At 56.0% G+C, this 7,314-nt stretch overlaps 1 long non-coding RNA gene across 1 annotated transcript; it reads right to left on the bottom strand.

Annotated features, from left to right (window-relative positions):
- Positions 1-3,817: 3,817 nt before the first annotated feature.
- LOC138417816 (uncharacterized) lies at positions 3,818-6,068 on the bottom strand. The gene is made up of 3 exons (XR_011248304.1): positions 5,531-6,068; positions 5,133-5,392; positions 3,818-4,841 (listed from the first exon to the last, which is right to left on the bottom strand). It is a non-coding gene; the product is annotated as an uncharacterized lncRNA (long non-coding RNA).
- Positions 6,069-7,314: the final 1,246 nt, after the last annotated feature.

The following is a 7,314-nucleotide window of genomic DNA, read 5'->3' as shown; positions in this document are numbered from 1 at the left end:
GGGACCCATCAGCTCTCAGCCGGCAGTTACCTTGGCCCCAGGGACCCCACAAGCTGCATCACTGAGGAGCTGCCAGGACTGTTGACAAGCACAGTATTCTGGGACTTCCCTGGTGGCCCAGGGGTTAAGCCTCTGCACTGCCAATGCAGGGGCTGCGGCTTCAATCCCTGGTCAGGGAACTAAGAGCTCACTTGCCGTATGGTATGGTTAAATGTTTTTTTAATAATAATAAAATTAAAACAAAAATTTAAAAAAAAAAAACCAGTGTTTTGTGCACCTACTGTGTGCCAGGCTCCATGTGAATAAGACAGCATTCCCACTTGCTAGAGCTCACCTTCAGAGTGAGTTCAGGGTGGGCAGAAAACACTGAGCAAATGACCAGCTGAGAGAGAGAGGATGGCAAGCTCACCAGAAAAATGAATCAGAGTCAGGGACAGAGCAGGGTGGGGGGGCTGCCGCGGCGGGTGAACTGGGAGGACCCTCGTGGGAGCACAGGCCTGAGTGAGGAGGGGAGCAGGTCACAGAAAGGTCCAGAAGGACAGTGTCCCAGAGTGAGCTGCAGCAAGGGCAAAGGCAGGGCCTGGCTGGGGAAAGCTTGGTGTGTTTAAGGAGGTGCATGCGAAAGTCCCTGTGGCCAGAGGGGAGGCGGCAGGAGGCAAGGTCTTCGGGGCAGGGAGGGAGGCGGGGGCCTGGGAGGGCTGTGAGAGGCAGCAGTGAGCTGATGGAAGTTCTGACTGGGTCCTTCTGGAAGGTGGCAGCAGGGAGGCGGGGATGAGGAGGGGCCAGGTGCTGGCCGAGGAAGGGAGAGACTGCCGGAGTCTGGGTCCAGCCAGGAGGCAGAGCCGGTGGGATTTCTGATGGAGTGGATGTAGGGTGAGAGCGAGCTGAGAGTGAATCCAGGGTCTGAGAGCTGATCCCCTCCTGGGTTAGGGGCAGTGCCGTTTTCTGAGCCGGGGAAGATGCAGGGAGTTAAATGACATCCGCGTCTCTGATTTGGGAACCTGAGCAAGACAGAGACCCGGGAGGAGGAAGAAGCTGGTCTCAGGCAGACCGAGTGGCCTGAGCCACCGATGGACATGCGGACAGGGACTGGGGAGACCTGGTCAAGGACAAGGGGCCCTGTGCGCTAAGCTCGAGGCATGGGGTCAGGTGAAGGCAGGAGAGAGTTCCGCGCCACCTCAAGGGCCATTTATGAGGCCTGAGAAAGAACAGGCGGGGAGGACAGAAGAGAACCAGAGAGACCAGCCTCTGCAGCCCTGGGAAGATGATGCCAAGGGGCAGGGAGTGACTTAAGGGACAAGTAAGAGACGTCCCGGCAAACCCAGCCCATCTATGCAGCCTTGATGTGGGATGTCTGTGAGACTGGAATTGGCGGCCAGCCCAGATGAGCCCCCATCACCTTTAGAGCCCAGAATTCTCTGGGGCAGATGGAAAGACTGTGTTCTGATTGGTTTAAAGCCAGCCACAGGCATTCTTTCCTGGCTTAAAGGCAAACATGTGACTCCACTGTAACATGGGACACTAGGGGAAGTCTTCTGGGACATTTAGACAATATTCTCCTGTTTGATAAAAGAGTGAAATTCTAGATGAGAAAGATCTCTTTCCCGCCCAGCCCCCTTCCCTTCCTGGTGAGGATGTGGTCATGTGGGATGTGATGTTTGGTGCCACAGCAGCCACAAGGGCCCATGAGGAAAAAAAGAAGGGAAGAGAAATTAAGCTAGAGCCCAGACTCTTGTTATAATGTTTAGCTAAATGTCTTTACTTTTCCAGGCATGGAAGGTCTCACCGGGATAAGAGGAAAATGAGAAGGACCCCTGAGATGGGAGAAAATAGGGAGGAGATGTGAGAAGGCCTTAAAAGAGTCTTTTAGAGGATTTCATTTAGGGCAGCATTTTTCTCTGGTCCCTGGGAGAGAAAAAAGCCAGCCTCACAGATACTTAAACCTTCACCTAGGATGACACTTAAAACTTCATTCTAGAAGTCCAGGATGACATGGGTAGACATATCTAATGGTACAGATTGGGGAACCAAGGCCCAGGGAACTTAGCAGCTGCCCGCGGCCACACAGCAGAGAAACACCAGCTCCTGCACCTAGCCACGCTGCCTGCCTCCCATGTCCTCATCCGCCAACAGGGGTAACAGCAGCAGATATCAGGACTTCCCTGGTGGCCCGGTGGTAAAAAAAATCCACTTTGCCACACAGGAGATGCAGGTTCCATCCCCGATCAGGGAACTAAGATCCCACACATGAGGCAAGTAAGCCCGCATGTCACAACTACTGAGCCCCCACGGTCTGGAGCCCGCGAGCCGTAACTAGAGAGCCTCCATGGATTGGGTGTGGGGTTAAGGCAAAAAACGAAGGATCCCACATGATGCATGATCCCGCGTACCACAACGAAGACTGGACCCAGCCACACAGACAAATATTAAAAAGAAAATACAGCAGGTGTCCCTCTGACGTGTCGAGTCTCCAGAATCCATGAGCATCAGCACAGTGGCTGAGATACAGGGAGCGCTCAACAATGCCAGGACACAGGGCCTGGTCCGTGGCAGGCTCCGTGAGCGTGAGCAACTGTTTCTGCAAGCAGCAGGTGGTCTATGAAGGACGCGCCCATCCACCGAGCACCTCCTGCATACCAGGCACGTTTCTAATCCAGAGCACCCGGGAATTTGCTTCATCCCCCACAACAAACAGCTCGAGAGGCTTCATTCGCTCCCCAGCTTAGAGCTTCCCTGGCCCCACGTACTCCCCTCCAAGTCCTCACTGACCCCCACTGAGTTCCCTTCGCCCCTGTTTGCATGCCTCCTGGGGCAGGCAGCTCACTCCTGAGGACCCCACTTTCCAAAGTTCTTGGTCCCTGGGTGGCCCCAGGCAAGCATCGAGGGCCACTCTGGGCCTCAGCTTCCACACCCGTGGAAGGGCGTGAATCCCAGTCACAGCCCCTGGCTGGTAGGGAGCCCCAGGACGGCCCTCGGCACAGCGCCTGGCCTGCAGCTAGCGCTCAGTCAACACGAGTGTGTGGGCATCAGCCATCCCCGCTGCACGGGGCCCGCCCGGCCTCTCGTATCCTGCCTCCTGCTGGAGCCCTGGGTCTGTCCAGGTGTGGGTGCCAAGGGGCCTGGAGTGACCCCTGTCCTGACCCAGGAGCTGGAGGAAGGGAAGGGAGGTGCTGAGTTTCCCAGGCCCGCCCCCTGCCGTGCCCCGCGGGGTGGGGGGGACCCCGGCTCCAGCTCCCGCCTGACCCAGGGCCACCCCCATCGTTCCCTTCTGACTCAACTCTGGGGCCCTGGGCCTGCCGAGGCTCCCACTTCCCTCCCGGATCCTCCACCATCCCCAGGGCCGAGACCTCCATCAAGGGCCCCAGATGAGGTGCCAGGTGCGGCAGCAACTCAGCCGTGGGGGCACGAGCTCAAACCCCAGCTCCGCTGCTCCCCAGCTGCAGGGCCTCGGGCCCTCTGCCTCTCGCAGCCTCGGTTTCCTCCTCTGTTCAGAGAGGGGTGACAAGGCCTCACTGCACTGCAGAGGCACGTCCAGAGCCTCAGGAAGCACCAGCCCCACTTCCTCTGCTCTCCGCAGACCTGGAAGACGGAGTCAGGAAGAAGCAGATGCAGGGGCCGGGAGGGGGTGACCGGCCCTGAAGCTGGAGGCTGGGGACTGTGAGCAGAGCACTGGATGAGGAGCCCACGGCCAGGTCCTGGCTCCAACCCTGCTGTGTGATCTTGGACAGTCGATGGACATCTCTGGGCCCCAGAATGCGGGAAAGAAAAGGCTGAGATCCTCTCTCCCTGGGAAGCAAAGCAGTGGGGAGGAGCCAAGTTTTCTTTTCATTTTTTTATTTTCAGCACAAAGGGCTTGAATGAAAACCAGCTGCACAGACAGAGAATCCTATTGTGAAGGCACCCGAGACTCCAGGGCAGGCGGAAGAGGCAGCTCTTGGGTGTTGGGCTGGGTAAACAGAGGCTGGGGTATTGGCCAGACACATGAACAGGCAGGGGACAGCTTCCCCCTCCTTTAGAGTACTAACCCTGGAGGCTGGGGCGTTCCCTTGCACGCCTCCAGCTGAGCCACCATCTCTGCTTCCAGACACGGGCCAGCCCTTTCGCTTCTCAGAACCTCTGTTTCCTCATCTGCAAAATGGGTACAGCCATCAGCACTTCTCTTTTTAATAGTGGAAGGTGTGTTGTAATAAGCTCAGGACGGTCTCCTCAGGCAAACAGCGTTGGTCTAATCCTGGCTCTGCCACTCACTGACTGTGTGACTTGGGGTTTCCACCTTCACCTCTCTGTGCCTCAGTTCCCCCGTCTATGAGATGAGCACAAGAGCAGTACCAAGCCCCTGGGAAGATGAACATTTATTATGATCTGGGATCATAATAAGTAATGATAATAAATAATGATCCTGGATAATAATAAATTACAATTATTATTTTCTTCTTATTTTGATCGTCTCATGAGCTCAATCTGCTAAGGCCCCATCCTCAGGAAGTCTTCTTTCCTCTGAGTGACAGTTCATCTCAGCACTTCCATCACATAATCCTGGAGTGCTTACTATGCACCAGTCTTGGCAAAGCCAGCATTCCGGAAGAAAGATGTTAAAAGCCGGACTCGTGTGTGAAGGGTTCGGCACGCAACAGGTGCTCGGTGATGTCATTCACCCAACACCTGGCCCCCATGGCCGCCCTGTGCTGGGTTCTTGCCGGCCTCTGGAGATATAGCCCTCTTTTGGGTCCCAGTCAGGGGGTCCAGCTTGGGATGAGAGATTAGCATGTGAAAGAGGCAACATTCTTCAACAAAGGAAGTCCAGGTCACCTCAAGAGCCAGAGGAGGTCAGGGTGGGCTTCCTGGAGGAAGTGAAAAAAAATAGCATCTATTAAGAATTACCTTATGTGGCACATAGTGCTCAACAGCTGGGCCCTGTTCTCTTTAGCCCTCTGAGCAAGGTTTTCCTCCTCACACACCTATTCTACGGGTAAGAGACTGACACCTGAGAGGTCCAGTGACCTGCCAGAAGTCACACAGCAAAGATGCAAAGGAGCTGAAATTCAAGTTCCACGGTCTAACTTAGCCCCTGCGGCGCTCTCTAGACTGTCTCTCGGATCTGGCTGCTGCTTCTGCCCAGACCAGACTCTCACCATCTCCTCCCTGGCAAAAATTGCCCCAGTGCAGCCTCCTCTGAAGCCTCCCCTCACTCTCTGCATGCCGTCTGTTGGCCTTGACACACACGGAAAGAGGTGGCGGGTGAGGAACAGGGCGTTCCTGGGATGAACTCCCGAAAGTCTGGCCCTCCTTCATTCTGGTAAAAAGGAAGGAAGAGAAGGGGCATCTTCTGCATCCTCCCTGCGTGGCCAATCAATTTCACAACAACTCGATGAGGTCAGGTGATTCGCATTTTCTAGAAGAGAACACAGAGGCAACTCTGCACCCCCTCACCCCGATGTTGCTGAGGGGTGAGGGGAGTGACCCCCAGGCGAGCTGGGGGCTCCGAAGCGTCTCCGAGCCCCTATTTGCCTATTTGGGGCCTGGGACCTACCTCTCAGGGCTGCAAGAGAAACGAGGCACGCGGCCTTGTTCACCTGGGGCCTGGCCGGCAGGAAGCACTCCACAGGCTGGTGTGATCACTCTGCTCATGTTATTACTGTCACAGGGACACCCCCCCCCCCCCCCAAGCCTGGAAGTCCTGGACCTGCAGTCCTTCCTGTAATGAAACCCTCCTGCCAAGGCCTCAGCCAGGGGCCCTGATCACTCATTTAATTATAATCTTTGGGGGAAAGCACACACCCCCACGAGCTACTAGGGGAGCCGACTGTGTGGCAGGGGTAACCTGACGCCCCTAGTCGACCAGCCCCCAGGCCTTTGTCTGAGTCCTGGCCAGATCACGCTCCTATTTTTCTAACCCCAAACCTGGGCTGGCATGAACTCAGTGCTCTGCGTTGTCCTGGGACCAGGCCCCCCAGGCTCACAGGGCCTGGCCTCGTCCTTCCTCCACCTGGAGATCCGGCCCCCAGGAGGCGTCTCTGGGGAAATCAGAAACCCAGCAGGGCCCACTGGGCGGCCTCCTGTGTGTGCCCAGCCCTGGGCTTCCTGCACGTCACTTCACCAAACCTTCACAACTTCCCTGTACGGAGAGGCTCACACTACACCCATTTTCCAGGTGGAGAAACTGAGTCCTGGAGCATCAAATCGTCCCCCAAGTTGACACAGGGGAAAGTGGCAGAGCCTTTCCCAGGAGGCGGGCAGGGTACCCTGGACCCTCAGCTGGAGCCAGGCATCACATCCTGTGAGCAGGAGGTTCTCCTGGGAACCTCACAGAGTAGAGAAGGAAGAAGCCTCAACCGTGGGGCAGAGGATGTCATGGCTAAGGGCTGGGATTTCCCCAACAACTGCTCCAAGTTCAAGTCCAGCTCCGGCCCGGCCTTACACAAAACCCTGCTGTTCTCCACACCTTGGTGAGGAGACGATTCAGGTTATCAGCTGTGTAAAACACTCCTCAGCAGGTTAAGTGCTCAACTACCAGGTGCTTAAAAAACCAGAGTTTGAAAATGACAAAGGTTACCAGCAGGCACGTAGCAGCTGCAAAAAGGGAATTAAGTGTAAGGGCTGCCCCCTCAGCCACAACACCCATCACATCCCAGGGGCCAGAACTGAAATCAGAGCAACACCAGGGGCTAGCGCAGATGGGGTGGGGGTGTAAAGTGATGCACACGCCTCTTTTATTTTTTTGGCCATGCTGCGTGGCGCGTAGGATCCTAGTTCCCTGAACAGGGATCGAACCCGTGCCCCCTGCAGTAGAAGCATGGAGCCCTAACCGCTGTGTCGCCAGGCATTCAGCACATGTCTTCTTTCATTCCTTCTGATGGGCGCCTTTCCCATCTCAATACGTGTCTGGAAAGCACGTGAATGCCACCAACCCCACTCTCAGCTTCCTGGGGGGTTCCCAGAATGCAGGAACCATCAGAGACCCAGCGGGGAGGGCAAGGGCGGTGTGGAGACAGCTCCCCTCCATGCAGGCTGTCCTTCTGGAAGGTCTCACTCCTGCCAGTACCCTTTCAGTGCAGCAAGCATCAGCTCGCCATTGCGGCCAGTCCCACACCGCACCTTTCCTCACGAATTCCCTTAATCCTGCCTGAAAAGTCTCTTTTGTAAGCCCTCCCTAGGGTGCTCCATTCCAGAAGGGTCTGTTTCCTGCCAGCCCCTGAGTGTTACAGACATGAAATAAACATGGCCCAGTGCTGAGATGTGAGGAAGCCAGGTGACCGGGGCCTGGGGCTCATTAGACTATCTCTTACGAAGTTCTGGGCAGTTGATATATATTTT

This window comes from Ovis canadensis, chromosome 13 (genome assembly GCF_042477335.2).
Source record: "Ovis canadensis isolate MfBH-ARS-UI-01 breed Bighorn chromosome 13, ARS-UI_OviCan_v2, whole genome shotgun sequence".
Taxonomy (NCBI): Eukaryota; Metazoa; Chordata; class Mammalia; order Artiodactyla; family Bovidae; genus Ovis; species Ovis canadensis.
This window is presented reverse-complemented; position numbering and strand designations above follow the sequence as displayed.